Consider the following 21,110-nt stretch of genomic DNA (forward strand, 5'->3'; position numbering starts at 1 on the left):
ATTTTGACAAAAGGTTTTGTTCCAACATAATTCACATGACGGTCTAACACAATTTAGTGTTGTCACATCACAAATAGTCTCCCCCCCCCCCCATTCTTCAAATCAAACAACTTCAAATAGTTTGAATGTCCTGTCAAATGAAATCCATATTTTCAGTCGAACATAAGTGTAGGGTAATGCCCGATTTTGTATGGGGAAGCTAGGTTTCCTCACTGTGCTACAGTAATACTCTAACAAAAGACAACGATCATCAAGTTCTGCACTCCGATTAAAACACGGTGACTCAGACACTGGAGTTCAAGAGATGTACTGACTTGATTACAACACTGGTTAAATGTCTTTCCAACCAAATAGACTAGAACGTGTGCATAATTATCATACACATGAAGCTGGATGCCAATTATGAACACAAACGTCAGGGCATTGCCTTACCTGGACACTTGACAGCCACAGCACGTACAGGGCCCCATCAATGCCATGATCTTTTATAGCACCTGTGCAGCTGCTGTAGAGGGCATTGCCGGCTGCACAGAAGAGCCCTCAGTTGCCATTTCATCTGTCCCAGCGAAAGCAACAAGATGCTGCAGGAAAATGTGATTATTTTTCCTTCACAATGAAAAGTTAATGATTATTGGATGACCACAAATAAAATAAGAAAAAAAAATACTTGGAATGGCTGAGACATTAAATCTCCGAGTTGTTCTCCCATCTGGGTAGTTAAGTTGAATGGCTACACCATCATTAGGCTCCTCTACACCATTGATTTTTTTCCTCTGGTATTGCCTTAACATGGCGATGGAAACATTGAAATTACATACAATGTAATGAATGACTTTCAACATCAATTACATGTTTGGAACTCATCATGCACCCTTCTCCGGCGCTGCTCCTGAGCCACAATTAGTCTCTCTCATCTCCTATAGTAATTGAAAAATATTGAAGTTTCATTACATTTGTTAGTAACCAAAAATATAAGTGTTTACCATAATCCTGGCAAGTAAATTCATGTTCTTAACCTCACTTAGATCAATTTCTAGAGAACAGACATATTCCTCGTCCTGCTGCAACTATGCCTGCAAATTATACAAAAAAAAAAAAAAAGTATTTTTCTAAACCAGTGGTTCTCAAAGTGGGGTCCCCAACAAAGTGAGGAATGAGTTTAAGAGAATGTACACAGTAAAATTCTGAGTGTACATCATAGGTTTCACTCTTCTGCAAATTTAATCCAAAAAAAAAAAAAAGCCTTCATTATGGGGGTCTGCAGCCTATTATGTATCAATTTGGGGGTCCTTGACATAAAAATGTTTGAGAACCACCGTTCTAAACTATCCGGTGGCATTTACACTCAAGTTATAATGGAGAATATGGTAATTAATCCATTTCATACTAAACATTTTTGATCAGATCCATCTTCACTGACCGTCATAACAAATGACTATTAATACCCAATAAACAGATTTATCCAGTAACACTACCTCCCAAAAACCAATATATATGGCACAGTATCTGACCATGGGCACTGATCTAACATTTCAGAGATTTACAGGTTTAGAAAAAAAATAAAAGCATCTCTTGACTCATCTGCACAGACTTCCTGTAAAATGTAGAAGATGCTCCTGGGTCAACATTACACGTTTGTGATTCTCATGCAATTCTGAGGCGGAAATGGTTTTCTACGTGATGTATATATAAAGTACTGAACTTCAGTTTGTCAAAACAGGCTTGTTTAACACAGACGAGTTCCTTGTGATCACAGAATTGTAGGTTATAGAGAGTGCTTATTTTACATAAAATGCCCCACTAGTGTAAACACTGCATTCAGGAATAAGATTGTAAAAGGTACCAGAATTGAGACTGCAATATTTTAACAATTGTGCAGCCCTAGAGCCGTCTAAATGCTTGCATTTCACTTTAAACATTGAAATATTTAGGCTACAGTTTGACTTAGTTTGCACTTCTGGAACTGGTTCCGACCTGAAAAAAAAAAAAGAGGAACAAACACCTTTAGCAGGAAAACAAAAATTGTTATGCTATAAAGTATGATGAAAAACTGACAGCTGGGGGAAGCAATTGCTTCAAAGCATGTTCTTCCAGTTAAATACTAGTTGGAGGAGACATGATTTACAGCTTATAATTGTTCATTCATATACTTACAGTTGGTCTAATGTAGATAGGAGCGGCCAACTTCAAGACATGCCTTTATTGCAGAGGAGCAAAAGGTGGCTAAATTGAGGGGAATGATCCCGTTTTCACAGGCTGAACGCAGAATGCCGAACTTGAGGGAATTATTGCCTCATTTTCTCAACGAATTCCATCTGACCACGATAACTTGTCTCAGCTACATAGAAAGACAAGAAAATGACACACAATCACCCTTGTTTGGCCTTTCTACAGCACATATGCAAGACAAGAAAGGGGGTGAATTCAGGTGTTATAGCAACACAAACAAATAAAATGTCTGCTAGAACATAAGTATTTGTTACAACCGAACTACAAATGCGTCAGTAAAACCTAAAATTAGATTTTTACATTCCCATATGAGAATTAAGTCTTACATTCTAGTCTAAAAGTATTGAATACTTACATCTGAGCATATAAATTTGAGACCCACACATCTGGAATCAGCTCAATTCTAATGTTTACAGGGCGGACTCTTTGTGGCCTTGAGACCGCTGGGGCTTGCCCAGTCCGGAACATCCTCAACCTAGAATACATAAAAAGAGAAAACGTTCAACATGTCATTAGCATGCATCTGTGTAAAGCTAACTTAAGGGACGTGATATGCCGATAGAAAAACGAATTGTCATATTCGGTAGCCTCAACAGATCGCGTTGACAACACAACAGCTTAGGCCTACTAGCTACCTATGTTAGGTTTCAGTCCTAGAACCCAAAGGCACAACTCCGGAGGCAGGAAGCAAGTTGAAGCCCAGGGGGCGATTTAATGAAGGAGAGGGAGTAGCGGAGATGAGCGGGGAGTAGTGGCTTGCTCGAGCTGACTTCCGGAATCCCAACACAGTCCTTAGGGTAGAAGGAGAAAGTAATGAGGTTGGAGGTAATAGACAAACAACACAAAAGTAACTCCTTGAAATTTGAACGCGAACTTGAGACGAGAATAAATGAACTAGAGACCTGAAACAAGTAACATGAACACTAGCGCCGAGGTCCGTTACCACGGAGACGATGGCACGAACTCGTGCTGTTAGAAGTGCAGACCAGGTTCTTATGGATGGGTTGATTGGAGATGGAAGACAGGTGGGGTGATAGGAGATTGGGACCTGGTGTGGGACGAGGACGAGCCTCGCTCGTTACCTCTGCCTCTTGTGGCGGGAGCGCCGCTCTCTGGCAGCGTGCGCTGAAGTCCCGGGAATGCCAGAGCCCGGAGAGAGGGAACGCGCAGAGCGCGCCCTAGGAGAGAGCTGATGTGGAGGCGGGGAAGCGGAGTGGGCAGCAGAGACCGCCGTAACACTATATTCATTGCTTCAATAGGATACAGGCAGACATAGAGTAAGTTTGTTTAAACGCCACTATTTTATGCAACAAAATAAATTCGTCAAGAGAATATACTGTAGCGAAGTCGGGGGACAACGCAACCACAGGAACTGCCGCGGATCTGTATCGCCCGCACCGCAGGAGACATCGCTAACCGCTAGACTAAAGGGTCACACCTGCGAGCCAGCGTGTCTTCTTATCCATCCACGTTACACTACCCCCCTCCTTCGGGAAGCGCGTCCCCGCGCTTAAGCATATCAGCTCCTTCACGCCTCAGGGCGCCTACGCTTCCGATGGCCTTACGGTCGCTCCATCCCACTTCTGACACCAATGTAGCGAATTCGGGGGACAACGCAGCCACAGGAACTGCCGCGGCCGGGAAGCGAACCCGTATCGCCCGCACCGCAGGAGGCATCGCTAACCGCTCGACTAAAGGAACAGACCCGCGAGCCAGCGGCCAGCGTGTCTTCTTATCCATGCACGTTACAATACTGTCTGAATAGATTTGAATCATTACACAATGATAATGATGTGATTATATCTGGCCAACGCTAAAATAGGTCGGGCATAGGCTACGCTGCTCTGTATTAAAGCATAGCTAACTTTATAGAAGGAAATAAGGCTATAAGGTACCTCTCAATCATTCCCCGTGAACCGTCCTCTTCATGCAGACTGTTCCGTACATACAAATTAAATTGTTCGTTTAGGCTGTCGAGCCTTCGTTCCCGCGCCATTGGTGGATTCTGGCCCAATTTCTATCATCTATTTTTTCCCCGCGCCATTTTCTGTCGGTGGCAGGCACAAACTGTGCGTTCAGCGGGCAGAGTGAATTTATTAGGATAGTTTGGCGGGCCTGTCACACATTCAGTTTGAACACGCATGCACACGGGGGGGGGGGCTTCCTATAGGCGACCAATCAGATGATATGTCTAATAGTATAATTGATAATAGTAATTAAACATTATAAAAGCATGTTATAATGTCACACTATCCTGGCATCAAAATACAGAAATCCGCATTTAGCGACCTTTGGTTTCGGTCCATTCAGGAAACGGGTACAGAGATGTGTTTCCCACACACCGGCGTTTTGACCCAGTTCATCAGGTTGTCTTATGCCACTGTGTATTGAAGACCTCAGTAAGGCAGGTGAGGTATTCATCAGGGGTCTCCTCCTCCCGCTGTTTGCACATTGTGATCTTTGTCATGTCAATTTTGGTGGGAAATGCCACTTGAAATGCTCTGGTCAGCATCCGAACGGCGTCCCTGAATGGTGCATTTGCTTGGTGTTCCCAATTGACGTGACCACACCGAAGGTCTTCTATTGGAAATTTCCCGGCGATCTTCTGCCAGTCAGTTGGTTTCATTCTGGAGATCAAGTCTTTTAAGTTCAGAGATGGTTGGCCTGAACTCCTTGCAGAAAATCTCCAGTTGCTCACTGAACTGTTGACCTGAAGCGACAGGATTGGGGAGGTGTTGGGCAGCCGCCGTGACGTCCGTCGATGTCCATGATCGAAACACCAGCATCGGTCCATCAGGGCCAGCAACCTCCACCATGGACAAGTTGAGAACTGGTCCATGCTGATGTTGACAGGTTCTGTTGGCAATGGGAGAAAAGCTAGGGGGTTCATCTTCATCCTTCAGCCCAGTCGCACCGAACAAAGGACCTGGTAATTGGGGCAGAGGCTGGAGAGAGGAGTCCGCTGGATACCCAGATGCCTGTGGTGCTGATGGTTGGGCAACCAGTCTGTGTTCCGGTGGAGGGTGTTGGGGTTCCGGTGGAGCCTGATGATGTGGGTACGCTGGTGGTGGGGATTGGTCTGGGGCTTGGTAATGGATTGGTGGGCAAGCATCGAAGTCAGGATCCAGCTTCAGTGCCGTCAACTGTGGGTACAGAGAAGAGGTGTGCGAGTATGCGGTTTGGGTTTCATGTGTATTACTATTATTTTCCCCTTTTGAACCAGGTAGTTCTTTATGTCACTTTTTCCTTTCTCGTGTCTCTGCTTCCTTATTCCACATATTCAAACATTCAGTGTGTGTTTCTATGTCTTCTAAATCCTTCACTGACACTTTCTTTTTCTTTCTCAGTTCATTTTCTTTTTCTTTCAGCTTCAGTTCTAATTCATTGAGTCTTTTCTTACTCAATAATCCTCCCTCTGGGAATTCAAATTTCTTTATCCATGTTGATAGACAACTCACACTTCTTTTGCCCCACTTATTTCTCATAATATCCATGATTGGGCCCTCAGAAGGTCCAACATCCTTTGTTCCTTTATTGGATGAGGAACCTGTGCACAGTTCTCTTACAATACAGACATCTCTGTAAGGGATCGGTTTGTTTACGGCACAACTGATCTGAAAGCAATTGTTGGTTCATTTTACGGCACAACCGATCTGAAAGCAATTTATCTTGTTCTATGTCCCGGACGTAGAAATGGCCCTCGATCGTTATGGACAAATATGATGAACCTGGGTGCAAAATTAGGTGAAATTTCAAAACCCACCGATTATCTAATTCAGTTGTTAATTGAGTTCGTGGAATTCCAGTGGTGATGGTCCGGGGCATCCAGCAGCCAGTCCTCGTGTCTCGTAATGCTGAGTTGAGGCTGGAAGTCTCTTCCCAGGGTGGCCAGCCACTGTCCGCCTTCATCCCAGACGATCACTCAAGGGATCCCACTTCTGACACCAAGTCGTTGTGAAAAAATATATATACATTTTGCCTTTGCAAGGTCTCTGGTGAGAATTGAAATAACAGAAAAATTAGGCAGAGTTGTCTTTCTGAATTTAATTCTTGCAAGAAGGAGCAATGTCATAACAGAGTGCTATGCAGTCTGTCAGAGAAGTGCAAAGAAGGATAGTCTCGCAGCCATGTTTATACACAGAAAACAGGAAAGGGAGGAAGGGAAACCGAATGTTTTGTGGTTACACCTTGGGTAGAAATCCAGTCCAGACCAGTTCTTCGTTTGTGTTTGGATATAGGTCATGGCCCAAAGTGGTTTCTAATAGCAGAAGTTCGACAAAAGTGCAAGTCTAAAATTTGCCATTACACCAGCCACCCAGAAAACCAGGTGCTCACTCTATCGATCGCAGAGGTCAGAGTATCACTGCACAGAGTGAACACACAGAAGGCCACTGGACCGGACGGCATACCGGGTCGCGTCCTCCGAGAATGTGCCAACCAGCTGGCTGAGGTCTTCACAATTATATTTAACCTCTCACTGTCCCAATCCATAGTCCTGGTATGCTTTAAGACCACCTCTATCATTCCTGTCCGCAAGAAATCAACGTCCACATGTCTGAATAACTACTGACTCAAAGCACTCACCCCCATTGCCATGAAGTGCTTTGAGAGACTGGTTCTGGCTCACAACAAAAACATTATTCCCCCCCCCATATTCGACCCACATCAGTTCGCCTACCATCCCAAAAGGTCTACTGAGGATGCCATTGCCACTGCCCTGCACTTTGCTCTGACCCATCTTGAACTTAACAACACATACATCCAGATGCTGTTTATAGATTATAGCTCTGCCTTCAACACTATCATCCCCGCCAAACTAACCACCAAACTCCTCTCCCTTGGCCTGAACCCCTCCCTCTGTAACAGGACCCTGGACGTCCTGACCAACAGACATCAGTCCGTTAGGTTAGGTGACCATACCTCCTCCACCCTGACCCTCAGCACAGGTGCCCCTCAAGGCTGTGTTTTCTGAGCCCCCTCCTTTTCTCCCTCTTTACCCACGATTGCCTGCCAACTCACCCTTCAAATGTAATAGTTAAGTTTGCAGATGACACCACAGTCATTGGCCGTATCACCAACAATGACAAGACGGCCTACAGGGACGAGATTCAGCACCTCACATCAAGGTGTGCTACCAACAATCTTGTCCTCAATGTGCAGAAGACGAAGGAGCTGATTATGGACTTCAGGAGGTCTAGAAGCTGCAGCCACTCCCCCATACACATCAATGGGGTGGAAGTGGAGCGTGTTTCCAGATTTAAATTCCTTGGAGTCCACATCAGCGAGGAACCTTCCTGGACATCAAACACCCAGGCCCTTGTGAAAAAGGCTCAACAACGCCTGCATTTCCTGAGGAGGCTGAGGAGTGCCCGTCTATCCCCCAAATTTCACCAACTTCTACCAGTGCACCATAGAGAGCATCCTGACCAGCTGCATCTCAGTGTGGTACGGCAACTGCACCTCGGTAGACCAGAAAGCTCTGCAGCGGGTCATCAAGGCAGCCCAGCATATCACCGGTACCCAGCTCCCAGCCATAAAAGATATTTATCACAAACGCTGCCTTCGAAGGGGTCTCAGCATCAGCAGACATCCCACCCCAACCATGGACTGTTCTCCCCCCTGCACTCTGGGAGGCGCCACAGGAGCCCCAGAGCCCACACTACCAGGCTCAAAATGGCTTCTTTTCCCAAGCTGTTGCCCACGAACCTGGCTACCCAATGAATGTTTGTGGATATTTATAAGTATTTTGTACTCTTGCTCTCTGTTAACTTATTTTTAGCTCTTGGTCTTCATCTGTGTATATATCTTATACTGTGTTACCTGTGTTTGTCTATGTCTGTCTTGCACTGTTTGTCAAAGCCACAGCCCTTATTTCATGTTTAACATGTGCCTGCACATTGTTTTCAATGACAGTGTGTTGAATTGAATTGAATTGAATTGAATTGAACAATTGTGGGTTGGGCATACCCGATAATGAAGTCTATACCTTGAAAAACACATTTTCAGTGACATAACAAACTTGCTTAGTCAATGCCAAGGTAATAACAAAAATATCCTAACTGGATTGAGTCCAAATATGATGTCTTTATGGAACTGTTATGGATATGCATCAAAATCACAAAAAAATAGGTTTCATATTATAGTCAGAATTATTTTTGTTTAACCATATTTGCTCTGTCCCACTTTACCTAACAGTCAGGTAAAGTGGGACATTTTTTAAGGTAAAGTGAAACAGTACTTTAGACCATATTAATTTGGTAAACTGAGGCCATGCACAATAAAAAAACTGTGTAATCGTGTGAGAATAAAGGGTTAAGATGTTACAATGCTTAATTTCCTTGGCTATGTTGAAGTATCCCTGTGTTTTCATAAATGGCACGTTATCATAGGCACGCCATATATGTTGTGCAAGTGTATCATGTCTCAACATCTACAATAAACAGAGAAGTGCACTTAGTCTTGGTAAAAGAAAGATACAGGTAATTACAGTATTAAAATTAATCATTACTTGTCAGTTCAAATTTATTGCTAGTTTTTCCCCTTATCCCTCCCAAATTCCCCAAGTTGCATATGGCCGGATCTGTCGCAAACCTCTCTAGTTCGCTCTCGACGGCAAGGAGATAGTCGTGACACGTGTCTCCTCTAAGTCACACGACGACCAGCCCTCGCTTTTTAACACACCGCCACCTTGCAAAGGGAGATCACTGCTTAGCTGCGGAGGAGAGACAAGGCGACTGTACTTTCTGTTCGCTTAGTAAGTAAGTGCACTGGTGTACATACAAACAACAAATCCTATTTGATGGAGATGGCAACTGAATGCTAAACTGGATCTGCCATCACAAAACTATGTCAAATTATATTTTAATGAAAAACAATGGGCGTCCCACTTTACCAAACAAGCTGTCACACATTACCTGAACACACTGCTTGAGTAAGAGATGGGGGTCATGGTATGTTATAGGGTGTGTAGCTTCTAAACTGTTACGTATTCCAATTTACTTTCAACATAACATGTTAATAATGTCTAAAATAATTGATAGAAACATCACTGGAGTAAGTAAACAGTATTTTTGGAAGTCTCCTGGAGCATCTACCAAAAAGTGTCCCACATTACCTGAATTCACCCTATAGTAACCGTTCTGGCCCATACTCTTCCTTTCTGACACCCCTATTAGACAGGAATGGAACAACCCATTAGCCTTGACCGGTCTTTGTGTGTCAACACGCTAAAACGAGACATCTTAAAGTGTAGGAAATCAACACGACGTGTTAACGTGTCAATATTTGTTGTGTTAAGGCGTAAAAATATTACGTGTTAACATGACTTAACTCTACGAGTTTTAATGCCCTGTAAACATGACATTTCTAAGAGGCTATTTGCTCAAATGGCCTTCCATGTTAGGGGAAAGTCTTCTAGACATCCGTTTGATGTCCCGGGGACGTCATTGTGGGACGTCCCGCAATAATGGCCTGAGAACGTTGCAGGGACATTAGGGGAAAGTCTTCTAGATGTCAGCTTGACGTCCCGGGGACGTGTTTGTGTGACATTAGGGGAAAGTTTTCTAGATGTCCGTGTGACGTCCCGTGGACGTCATTGTGGGACATCCTGTAATAACCTTGCGAGGACGTTGCACGGACGTCTTCCTGACGTCCCCTTGATTTCCCGGGGATGTCATGGTGGGACGTCTCACAATAACGTCCTGTGGAAGTTGCAGGGATGTTAGGGGAAAGTCTTCTAGATGTCCCCGCAATGTCCCGGGGACGTAATTGTGGGACGTCCCAAAGTAACGCCCCGAGGACATTGCAGGGATGTTAGGGGAAAATCTTTCTTTTCTTAAAAAACAAAAAGAATCGATAAGGGTACCGTTAAAGAACTGGATTGGTAGTATCGGTAGGAGTTCAGCTCCCCTTCTCATGTCCCTACACTGGCTCCCAGTAGCTGCTCGCATCCAGTTTAAGACTCTGGTGCTAGCCTACAGGGCAGTGAAAGGAACAGCTCCTTCCTATCTCCAGGTCATGGTCAAGCCCTACACCCCCGCCCGACCACTTCGCTCTGCTGCCTCGGGACGCCTGGTTGCCCCGTCGCTCAGAGGCCACTGCTGCAGCTCGACCGGTCACGGCTCTTTTCTGTCCTGGCCCTACAGTGGTGGATTGAACTCCCCACTGATGTCACGACAGTGGAGTCGCTGCCCATCTTTCACCGCAGGTTGGAAACTCACCTCTTCAAGAACTACTACCCTGTTACTTGCTCTTATCATTTATTGTAGTCACTCATTTAAAAAAACAAAAAAATCTCTGTCTTGAAATTTTACGTTAGCACTGGTTTTGCTCTTAGATGCTTGTTTAGATGCACTTATGACCTCTGATGACTAGTAGTTCTCCTGATTTCCTACGTTAAATGCACTTATTGTAAGTCGCTTTGAATAAAAGCGTCGGCTAAATGACTCTAATGTAATGTAATGTAATGTAATGAGTAGTAAGTCGACTTTTATTTTTTTAGCCCAATATCACAAATTTGCCTCAGTGGGCTTTACAGCAATACAACCTTCTCTCCTTAGGCTCTCACATCGGACACATCGGATAAGGAACAATTCCCTAACAAAAAAAAAAAAAAACAAAAAAAAAAAACTTAACAAAGAGAAAAAAAATAGAAAGAAACCTCAGGCAGAGCAACAGGTGAGGGCTCTCTCTCCCAAGACAAACATCCATACAATGGATGTTGTGTGCACAGAATAAAGCACCATTCATCCCATCCATCCATTTTCTTAATCACTTATCCTGCTCTCAGGGTCGCGGGAAAGCTAGAGCCTATTCCAGCAGTCATTGGGCGGCAGGCGGGGAGACACCCTGGACAGGCCGCCAGGCTGTCACAGGGCCGACACACTCACACACCCATTCATTCCTAGGGACAATTTTAGTACGGCCAGTTCACCTGACCTACATGTCTTTGGACAGTAGGAGGAAACTGGAGCCCCCGGAGGAAACCCACGCAGACACGGAGAGAACATGCAAACTCCACACACAGGACGACCCAGTATGACCCACCAAGGTTGGACTACCCCGGGGCTCGAACCCAGGACCTTCTTGCTGTGAGGTGACCGCGCTAACCACTGCGCCACCATGCCGCCAGACAATTTTCAAAATACAACATCGAAAGAGGATAACAAAATTATAAGATATATAAAGAATATGATGATGTGGATGCCAAGCAGTGTCCAGATGCCACTGGAAATAGCCCATGCGACCACCATCACCATGTTGACCTGGCAAGAGGACAGACTACACATGCACACAGGGGGACTCGCATCAAACCATTCACATACATGGGAGAAGAGACAAGAAAAACCATTATTCACACACCTGAGAGTGAAGGATTTAACACTGAAACAGGATAACAAAATTAAATGGATTTAAATGTAACCCGGTGGTAAAGCAGTATTAGTGTAGAATGTAAAGAAACTCATTTAAATCCTGATTGGAAAGCACAATTTAAGTCCCTATTTCTGTTACATTGACAATTATATTACTCTCGCTTTAAGAATGGGACGTGTATCGCTGATGGTATCGCGCTGTCAGGAAGTGAACAATGTTCGCTGTGGCCACGTTCTTTTCACAGGATCCTGACTGAGTCGAAAGTTGTTGATACACAACTCTCTCTATCCATCCATCCATCCATCCATCCATCCATCCATCCATTATCCAAACCGCTTATCCTGCTCTCAGGCTCGCGGGGATGCTGGAGCCTATCCCAGCAGTCACTGGGCCGCCAGGCCATCACAGGGCAGTGATGGCAGGGCAACTCTCTCCAGTACTTTACTAGAAAAGAATGGAAGATTAGAGACTGGTCGAATGTAGATGTGGTCGAGTTTGGCTCCAATGCAGGTTACATTGGTTGTCAAGTTCTGGAGTGCCCCCAACACTTTGAGGAGGGTCTGATCGTGTCAGCCCAAGAGAAGGCTTTGATTGGCGAGAGCCTGGCGGAGTTTGGCTGTGTATCCAAGATCCATGTGGGCCAGATTGTTCTGTTACGAACTCAGGGAGTACTAAAACACAGGACAGACTGGATGGTATGGTAAAACTTGGGCAAAGGGTAGAATATCAGGGAATCAGGATAATATGCAATCGAACAGACAGGGAGCAGGCAGGTGGGTAAACAGTTTCAGAATTCAGTTCAAGGTACCAGGAAGTTAGTCCAAAACAGGCGACAGAGCAGGCAAGTGGGAGGGAGCAAACACAGGGTCCAAAGTACAGGCATGGTAGTTAAACCAGCTCAGGCAAAAAGTTCCCAAGAAGAAACTGCCGGACTACTAGGTGGCAAAACACACTAGACAGTCTGGCAAGGACACAGAGAAACCAGGGGGAGTATAAATGCCGAGGAGCTAACCAGCGAATGGGGATCAATTGTGGAAGATGTGGGGCTGTCTGGAGGAAAAAGCAGGGGCAGGAACTGGAACGACAAAACAAGTTACGATTTCAAAATAAAACAGGAAGGCAATAAAATGGAAAAAAAATAATAAAACGAGTGACTGAACTGAGAACAGACATAGTTGTGACACCGTGTCTCTCACAAACCTTTCAGCGCTTTCCTCTCAACAACCTTCACTTGTGCCAAGTAGCACATGGAAATCTCTCACACACACACACACACACGTAATGTCTTGTAATCTCCTTGTAAACTACAGCCCACATAGCCATACTATCCCAAGGAAAACTTTAACCCCAAGTAGTAAGAATTTTTATTGTCCCTGATTGTTCATGCGGCTTTTGAATGAGCTTCAGCAATATATTTGCCTCACGTATTCAAAGAAGACTCGTGTAGTGTTGTTTTTTGCCCATAAAGTTTGATCACCTCACAAGGCTTCACTCCCAACCATGCAAAACCCCCACCCCACTGGCAATTTTATCATCTGAGCTTGTCCAAATACCAGGAACCAAACCTCAAACCTCACTGCGCGATCAGCAGGATATGGTCATTACGTATCCTAGGACCAGCTGGATGCTGAGTCTGGAGAAAGAGACCGGTAGATCCAATTAACCTGAGTTCACAGAACTGAGCCATGCGGTGGTGATTCATCTTTCTTGCCCAAGAGCCTGCTTGTAAATGTGGATGTTTATGAATTAGAAGACGATTTCTATGTGGCCCTTACAGCAGAACAGCCACAATGGAAGGTTTACAAATTTTTTTCTTATCTCCTTATCTGTTATCTTCTTAGCTAAGCATCTTTGTGACCACACCTCATGTATGAATATATCAGCATATAGAAATGGAATTTTTTTTTTGTTCTTTTTTTTTATTCTCTTATCCATCCTTGCTCTGGTCATCTGTGCCTGTCTGACTAATTTTCTCTTTAATGGCCTCTTAAATGTCCTCTATCATACCCCACTCAGCATGGACACACACACACACACACACACACACACACACAAACTTTTTTTTTGTGCTAACTTACTACTATGCTATACATGTATCTCCTACGTACCTTGCAAAGCACAGCTCTGTCACATCACGACAACATCTTAAGGAAAACAGTTGCCTCAAGATGATATGCAAAATACTATTTTACTTTCCACTGTCCATGTGGCTTTTAGAAATGAACTTCATCGAATTGCCTCACCAAGAGAAAGTTATCAGTCTGCATCCTGCTCAGCTTTCCTAGGCTCCCCGCTGTTTAGATGGAGGAGATCCAGGTAGATGTAATGGTAACTGTAGTAAAAAAAATAAATAAATAAAGTAAGGTCTGTTACAGGGTGCAAATGTGGTTTCCTTATTCCTACTCATGATTTTGCAAGAAGGCTTTCTGTCAGGATATCTTTTTCTGCATTTTTTTTCCCATCAAATTGCCAGAGGCTGTCTGTCAGTGGGGAATGTATTCAAAGAGTTGAAATTTGTTTTTGCTTTTTTTGTTTGTTTGTTTGTTTTTTCAGCATTTGAAACAGTTAAATGCGGTTATTGTATGTGGAAAAAAATGGTTTTGCTCTTTGCTCTTGCCGTGACCGTCGCATGCAATAAGTGCAACATGCAATTAGTAGTGTCTGAATTAGCATTCCACAGAATAAAATCACTAAAAATAAATCACTAAATAAATCACTAAAAAATAAAATGATAACATATGCTCAAATGGTCACTCATTTCTTCTCTGTACCTGCTTAATCCGATTATTTTTTCCTGCAGGATTTCTTTTGAGATCTGTGCTACAAAAACGCCATGTAAAAGCTGCAAAGAGAAGACAGTAATGGCTATATTGTTGTGCGTGTCTATCATCCAGAAGGGAGAGCTGTTGTGCAACATGGTGCACTATTACTGTGTCCTCATGTCCAGTGCAAACAGAGGAAATACACACATTCTGCTACATTCAAACCAACACTATGCCACTATATAATAATATGTTCCAGATTTAGGAGGCATAGCTTGTCACATAAATGACATAATTAGATAATTGCCAAACCCATATAAATATCGATTATTTGATTGTCTATTTACTGTATTTAATCCACCAGAAATAACCTGATAGTATCAAACGGGAATGTAGAAGCACTGAAGTCAAAAGAAAAAAAGTGTCAGTCATCGTTGAAAATTAATATTTATGGATATTTTCATCATTTTATTCAACAGTAAATGGGTACATAGAGTCCCTCTGGCAGAAGAGTTTCGAGTGCTTGTACAGGGATGTTCTCAAAAACTTTTAATAACAGACCTTACTCATTTATTCATTTTACTTTCTTTTTTTTCTTTTGTCCAACCAGAGCATTTCTCAAATTTAGAAACCAACACTGGTTAGCCATTTTCAATATACACCACACAGACAAATTACCCCAGAATCAATTTTTCTTCCATTCCATGAGGAGAAAGACACTTCTTTTAGTGTCTAAATGAAGAAAACACTCAACAGCAGCAATAAAATGGTTAAGATCTATTCTAAGGAGGCTTCGTTGCCTAACCTTCCTCACGTGCTTGTCCTAACATCCAGCCTCTGGAGTTTTAATGAGGAAGAGCTGTGAGAAGGTCAAGGCTCACAAAAGCACAAAACAGGTTCTCCTGTTTGCAGCTGAGCCGAGCCACTGCTGTTATGATTGAAACCACTATAATGGAGACAGGTTGAGTTTCATTGATGTGTCAGAGACACTAAACAGCACCGTGATACAGACCTCTCCCTCCGTTGGCAGCTGTTGAGTTCTCTCTCTCTTGCTCTCTTTCACCCCTCCCTCTCTCTCTCTTACCCTCTTTATCTTCCTCTATTGGAGTCAGAGTCCTCCTCCTCTACACCATCCTCATGGGAAAGCTGATATCCTCCTTTGGTGCATTTAGCTGGACGGCTAATGCAAGATGATGATAGATGGGACAATACAATTAGAATTTGGAGAGAATCTTTCATTGATTTTTTCCCCCTAACAAAAACAATGTGTGTCCACTGAGTAAGACACAATGTGAAAAGAGAGAAAAATGTGATGACTCATGCTTTATTTAACTTTTTTTCCCCCTGTGCACAAACTAGTTTCCATCACTAAACAAATGTGCCCAAGCTTCTTTTTGTTAAGGATATTTTTAGTTAATTACTTTTGTTTTTAATTGACTAAATTGTAGCCTGCAAATTGGCTGGGCATTCATCATACTGATGTATCTTTATTTTTTCAATCTTTGTAGTGCAGTGACTTTTCCAACCAAATAAATATCCAATTTACAATCAAGCCGTGCGTATAAACAATTATTTAGTGGTTGTTGTCAGTATAACTCCGAAAAGTCTTTTTAATCACGCTTGTGGTCTCTTCTGTGATCAACCTGAACCCTAAAAGGGCCTTTTCCATTTGTGGAAACTCTAAGACTTCTCACCGCCTCGTAATAGTTCTGGGTTTCCCTTTTGTGGTTTTCTGTTTTGTGTGTTTACGTGCAGAAACTGTATTTACGGTGTTGGTAATGTGGACAAGAAGGTTTAGGGCCCTGGTTTAGGACGATGTTTGTTTTCTTGAAGAGCCGCCATGCTGCACGCTTAAGTTCACCTCGACCTCATTACCAATTTATACCCAGAAGAAGCCGAGTGCTTGTTACGAAAAGTTAAACTTTGACAAGGGGCAACAAAGTCCCGAGTTAACACAAAACATGCTTATAAAAAGTAAAGTTCTAATACATTCAAATTACTCTCCTAAAGCACATAAATACAACAAACAACAGCGCACAGCAACCCTCCACCACCCTCAGACCCTCAACTCAGATGAGGAAAATCGTGCAAATGATGCATGTGCAGAAATATTACACACATTCAGCAAATCCGTGACGGCACAATAACATTTCCCTGATGATATTTGTTATTGTACTGTTGAAACGGTCACACAACGTGAACATACTGCTGCCATGTTGGCAGCTGGTAGGAACGATAAAAGCGAAGCACTTGAGTAGCTTAATGTTGACTGCTCTGACAGCAAGTATGAATTAAATATGTGATGAGAATTATAACAGACTGCTGCTCGACACAAAAACCCCAACACATTTAATGACTGTGACAGGGTTCAGCTAATTTAAAGGGAAGGACACATTTGAGGCAAAATCAAAGTCACCATTTTTATTGAACACAATTAGTTGCTTCGAAGCCCGGGACTCCGTCAATTGATTCACTTTTCAGGGGCCGTCTGCTGTGTTTAACGATTCTCTTTGCAGAGTCATCATGATCAAAACTTCTCTTGAAATATATGCACACAGTTCACACGCACACAGTTCATACATACACGCATACACACATACATACGTACATTAGATCAGATTAGATTAGATTAGATCAAATCAAATCAGATTAGATTAGATTAGATTAGATTGTTTTATTAGCCACACGACCAAGGCCAGTGGAATTTGTTTTCGGTACACATTACACTCTGCAGCACAATACATACATGGACAACAACAGACACTCCACATATTATCACGAACGAGTCAGTTACACAACAGCAGAAACAAACATATCACGCATAACAATCAGGTGAATGGTGGTATTTACGCCAATGGTGTATGAGGAGGGGACTATAGGGAGGAATTCAGAGTCCTGATGGCTAGGGGAAAAAACTGTTTGTGAAGCATTTAGTCTTAGTGGACAGTGACCTGTAGCGCCTCCCTGAGGGAAGGAGCTAGAAGAGGTGATGAGCAGGACGTGAGGGGTCAGAGATGATCTTCTTTGTTCGCTTTACAGTCCGGTGAGTATGTAGAGATTCAGCTGAGGGGAGTGGGTTGCCTATGATTTTGGATGCCTTGTTGACAATCCACTGCAGTTTTTTCCGTGTTTGACTGTCCGTGCCGCCGTACCATACTGTAATAGAATATGTTATGATGGATTCGATAATGGCTGAGTAAAACAGAACGAGCAGTTGATGTTTGATCCAGTATTTTTTTAAGATGCCTAAGAAACTAAAGTTGTTGTGCTTTTGCAATGATGTGTTCTGTGTTAGTTTTCCACTTCAGGTTATTGCTGATGTATGTTCCAAGGAATTTAAAAGAGTTGCTTGTGGTGATGGGGTTTCCGTTCATTTGTATGGTTGTTTTGAATTCGGCATGCATCGGAAGTCAATAACGAGTTCTTGGGTTTTGGCTGTATTAAGCAGAAGCTTGTTGTTTGTGCACCAAGTGACAGCTTGGTCTACTTCAGTGCGGTACTGGGTTTCATCATTGTTGGACATGAATCCTACAATGGTCATATCGTCTAGGTATTTTATTATTTTCACAGAGCTATCCGTGGATGTAGAGTGGGTGGTGTAAAGTGAGAAGAGCCAGGAGGAGAGAACACAGCCCTGAGGAACACCTGTATCGAGGGTAAGAGGGTGTGAGGTTAGGTTATCAACCTTCACCCTCCGTGGCCTGTTCCACAGGAAGCTCCGAATCCAGTGGCATACGGCTGGGTCAGTGTTCATATCCAAGCGTATGGTGAAGAGTTTGAGTGGGTTGATGGAGTTGAAGGCAGAACTAAAGTCTATGAACAGGATGCGTGTGTATGTGTTTGGTGATTCCAGGTGTTGCAGAGCATGGTGCGGGGCTACGCTAACTGCACCCTCAACAGATCGGTTGGCTTGATAGGCAAATTGATATGGGTCTATTATTGGGGAAGTGCATACATACTTACATACATACATACAAAGACAACAAGACAGTGTTGGTATATCCAGGCTCTCCATCACCGCCTGCTAAAACACAACACAGATAAACATGAAGTTAATCAATCACATGTATTTTTTGTCTTCCAGATTCACTCCAAATTGAGTATTCTGTTCATTTTATTATTTTTTCACGTGTCTTTTATAATTCCACTTTCATTGTCTTATAACCTTGTAAATCATTTTTAGTTTTTTTCTTCTAAATCACTTTTAAATTGATTTTTTTTATCATGTCTTTTTTTATTTTATTTTGCTGGCTGTGGTTGTTTTGATCTGTTTCCTTCTTGCTAATGTAAAACAGGCGCAAAATAAATAAAGATGAATATTATTAAACATGTCTCAACTACAGCCCTGCCACAGTCGCGTTTTTCTCGGTTTAGAAGTTCGTGTTTCAGTTGGATTTGGCAATTGGGCAGAGTTAGTGTGTGTGTGTGTGTGTGTGTGTGTGTGTGTGTGTTTTAGGACAAATCAGCACGCAGCACTGTGGGTTGTCAGTGTGTGCTCCATGGCCTTGGTGGCTCACACATGTCAAGGCCTTTGTCTTGCTTCTGTCGTTTGTCAGACATCTTTCCTTCTCCCTCTCTTATTTGTCAAGCTATATAAAATCCTGACAAAACTAATTAGCAACACTGCGTATGGCATAGGACCATTTAGCGGTATGAAAACGTTAACGTTTGACACCTGACCTCTCTAAAAGCTCAAGCCACCATGTCTACATAAAATATTAGGTGTTACAACATAAAGAAAGCAAGATACTGCAGGCTTTGAAGGGGAAGCCTGGCTTTCCCCGGAGCCGCCCGGCGTGAAACCCGAGAGCTTTCACACTAGGGCCAAGCCCTAATAACTACTTAATTTACTGGCTACGTACACACACACACACACACACACACACACACACACACACACACACACAGTGTTAGGCCCCACCATGCTGTAGCTATCATGCTGGATTTACAGTTTTCACTTGGTGAATGTGTGTGTGTGCATGCTGATGTAAGGTTTAATAATTGATATTACTGCAAAACAAGATAGCTCTTGCACATTAGTGATGAGTTATTGTTGAACTTATTTGCTTAAATGAACCGATGATGCATTACGCTGCTCCACACAGCAGCATCATTTTCTTTTGGTAATTTTTTGTGTTTTTTTTTTTTGTTGATACTATCAGAGTGTAAGCTATTCATGTGGGCCTTAACATCTATTGGGGCTACTATGTCACTGAGCTCATAAGAGTCAAAGGGCCGACTTTATTCATCAAAGTTGCTTTCTGTCGAGAGACCAAACAAATTACTCTATTGCTCTGTTTTAGCAGCATGCTGGATTCATATTTTACACTCATTTTTTTGTCTGTTTAAAAATCATACAACCGCGTGACAGCTCATTTCAGTATTATTATTAAATTATGCCTAAGGGAGAATAAGCATAGACTATATATCACTGGGAGAGGGATATATGACAGCATATTACCATTATGCATTAGTAGTAATATCAGCATATTACCAAATGCAGATATTAATAAAGATGTACACTCACTGTTCTTAAATTAATAATAATAATAATGATAGCAATACTAATAATAACACTAATACCACAACTACTACTACTAATAATAATAATAGAATTACTAATAACACAAATACTGCAACCACTACTACTACTACTACTAATAGAAATAAGAATAATAATGATAGCAATACTAATAATAACACTAATACCGCAACTACTACTACTATCACTACTACTACTACTACTACTACTAATAATAATAATAGCATTACTAATAACACGAATACTGCAACCACTACTGCTACTACTAATAGAAATAATAATAATAACAATAATAATAATAGTTATTATTTTTTTATTATTGTGTTGAATCAAATGAGATATACTGCTTTTTATTCTTTCAATCCAGTGTTGTGTGTTGTCCAAAGATGCATGCGTGTGTGTGTGTGTGTGCGTATACATTCGTATATGTTGTATGTGTGTTCATGTTAGTGTGCACATATGTGAATGTGTGCTTATGGATTTCTGCGCTTGGATGTAGTCCACACTTCTATTTTTTTACATCTGAAATGATAACTGGTTTATAGCTTCAAAGTGCACATGCACTATATTCCGTCAAGGCGGGCTGCAGGATGGCAGGCTGTCTGGGGTCGCTCTCCATTGACAGTTGACAGCTTTAAGCCGGCGCGGAGTGTGGATTTCCCTGCTGCTGTGTAATTGACATCCTGTCGCCTGTTGGCCTCTTCTCTCCTGCCGTAGCTCCGCCCCAAGCGCCGCTGCCACTTCTTACGGTGACAATGCCGGTCACACGGGCCGGCCCTGGGAAACGGATCTGCTCTGCGGCTGACTCCTGCGTTGGTCTCTGTACGTGCATGTGTTTGTAGGTATCGTATCATAGCCGGCGCAGTCGCTCCTCCGGCCTCGGGAGAAATGAAACCAGACCCACCTCCTGAGATTGACACCTGATGACACGGGCTCAGCTCTGCACTTTGATAGGAAGGGCCATACTGTTGGCGGGCGTAAGACTCACATCTCCAGCCTTACTGAGGCATACCTGCCAAAACAACAGCAGGTCAATGTAATTCTGGATATATGGGCGATCCGAACAAAACAATGACACTGTTGGGAAAAAAAACACACAACATGGTTGGTAGACCTTGTATGTATGTGCAAGCTCACCAAAGCAGAGTCTGATTCTGAGGATCCTGACAGACCACCAACATACTAAATGTCCATTTCTTTTGAGG

The sequence above is a fragment of the Lampris incognitus genome, chromosome 8, assembly GCF_029633865.1.
Source record: "Lampris incognitus isolate fLamInc1 chromosome 8, fLamInc1.hap2, whole genome shotgun sequence".
NCBI classification, from domain to species: domain Eukaryota; kingdom Metazoa; phylum Chordata; class Actinopteri; order Lampriformes; family Lampridae; genus Lampris; species Lampris incognitus.